This window comes from Sturnira hondurensis, unplaced genomic scaffold (genome assembly GCF_014824575.4).
Source record: "Sturnira hondurensis isolate 20B ecotype Veracruz unplaced genomic scaffold, ASM1482457v3 Scaffold0007865, whole genome shotgun sequence".
Lineage (NCBI taxonomy): Eukaryota > Metazoa > Chordata > Mammalia > Chiroptera > Phyllostomidae > Sturnira > Sturnira hondurensis.
The window spans coordinates 8,758,508-8,760,742 of NW_028080496.1; the positions used below are offsets into that span (position 1 = coordinate 8,758,508).

Sequence of the window (2,235 nt, forward strand, 5' to 3'; positions counted from 1 at the left end):
GTGTACTTGGTTTGTCTAGAGAGACTTCCCCCCCCCCCATTTTGATGAAAATGTAAAATTATTATAGCGTAGGAAACAGTCAATAATATTATAATGACTACGTGTGGTGCCGGGTGGGTACTTGAAACATTTTGTGGGGGGGGCCACTCTGTAAAGTACGTGGTTGCCTAAGCATTATGCCATACACCTGAAACTAATACAGGATAATACTGAATGACAACTGTAATGGAAAACTTAAATAAAAAAATAGATATATAGATGCAATAACAAGGCTTATACTAAAAATGTAATATTACTGTTTTGTTTTTAACATCTGGTGGAAGAAAGTACATGTCAGCCCTGGCTGATGTGGCTCAGTGGATGGAGCACCAGCCTGTGAACCACGGGGTCACTGGTTCGATTCCCAGTCAGGGCCCATGCCTGGGTTGCTGGCCAGGTCCCCAGGAGGCAACGACGTATTGATGTTTCTCTCTCTCTCTTTCTCCCTCCCTTCCCCTCTGTCTAAAGTAAAATAAATAAAATCTTTAACAAAAAAGAAAGTGCATGTCAACATCACGATAGATATTTCGGGTAGAAACAACCTGGTTTGATGCATTCATACACTGTACAATGGTTATGGCCACAGCATTAGCTAACACCTCACCTCATCCCATAATTTCCAGCTCCTTTTGTGGCGAGAACATTGGATTATTAAGATGTGCTGTCTTAACCACTTCTAAATATGTAAAATAGTATTATCAAAGACTATACCTCCAGGGATCATTTCTATAGCTCGTTACTAGAGAGGTCTCTTGGAGCGTGCGGAGCACCTGAAACCACGAGGAGGAGATGCAGTGTACTCTCCTGAGTGAGAAGCCCGCTTTTGGTGTTGCTTTGGTACCTGCCTTTGGCCATTTATAATCGTTCTTCTTTGTCCCTGGAGGAAGTAAGAGGGAGAGAACGCTGAGCGACAATAAATAAATAAATAAAACGCAGTATTATCAACTATAATCACCATGTGGTACATTACATCCCCCAACTTACTCATCTTACCATTGAGAGTTTGGACACTGTGTCCTGCATCTTCCCATTCCCCCATCCCACCCCCTGGTAACCACTGCTCTGCTCTGTAGTTTGACTTCTCTGAGTTCGACTGCTTTAGACTCCACATCTAAGTCATTTCACAGTTTCCGTCTTTCTCTGTCTCACTCATTTCACTTAACAGAATGAGCTCAAGTTCCATTCATGTTGTCACAATGGCACGCTTTTCTTCTTTCTCATGGCCAAGTGATATTCCATTGTGCGTGTGCGTGTGCATGCATGTGCATATCACATCTTTATCCACTCATCAGTTGACGGACACTTAGGTTGCTTCCATATCTTGACTATTGTGAATGATGCTGCAATAAACGGGGGGTGTAGACATGTCTTTGAGGTCTTGTTTTCATTCCCTTCAGATAAATACCCAGCAGTGGACTTGCTGGATCTTAGGGTAGGTCTGTGTTTAATTTTGACGGGAACCCCCACACTGTCTTCTGTAGTGGCTGTTGCAGTTTACACTCCCACCAAAGGTGCACCAGGCCAGACTGTTTTCTCTTTACCCGTTCCATCCGGCTCCTCGTTTTCTTGATACTTATCACTCCATTCCATTTCTGCTTGTTGCTACAACTCTAGTACCTAGCATAGCGTCTGACACATAGTATGTGTTAAGTAAATATACGTTAAATGAATAACTGAATGATTGCCAAGTTGCGGTCCCCTGCTCCCTGCCCCATCCATTTCAAACCCTCTTGCGTTTGTTTATGAGGCTCCGCACCTGGCTTCTCCATTTTGCCCTGTTCTCTGGGCAACAGCGCTGCTCAGGAAACTGTGAACGGGTCAGATTTCTCACTCCAGCCCGTTGAGGAGAGCAATTCAGCCCTGTTAGAAGGACCAGGGAGTTGTTCTGGGGTGTGTTTCTGTCTGGCTGTTACATTTCCATGTGGTTGGACTTTTATGACATTGATGGACCCCACTTCCATCGGGTTAGAGAAACACGAAAATACACTCACATTTTCACCCCCTCAAAGGGTTCCCGTGTTAGCTATAATTGAGGGGTAGGCAGGCATGCCCCGGAGTCTATCTGCAATATTGAATATTCAATTTTTCTTTATCAGTGCACACTTGGGCCCATTCTTGCTCAAAACCATCAAAAAAGACATCATTATGTATTTGTTTACACTCTAAAACTCTGTCCATATGCAGGCAAGTGTATTG

General features: G+C 43.7%; 1 non-coding gene across 1 annotated transcript; it reads left to right on the top strand.

Annotated features, from left to right (window-relative positions):
• Window positions 1-740: 740 nt before the first annotated feature.
• On the top strand, window positions 741-949 carry LOC118992108 (small nucleolar RNA U3). The gene has a single exon (XR_005067553.1). It is a non-coding gene; the product is annotated as a small nucleolar RNA U3 (small nucleolar RNA).
• The last annotated feature ends 1,286 nt before the right edge of the window (window positions 950-2,235 follow it).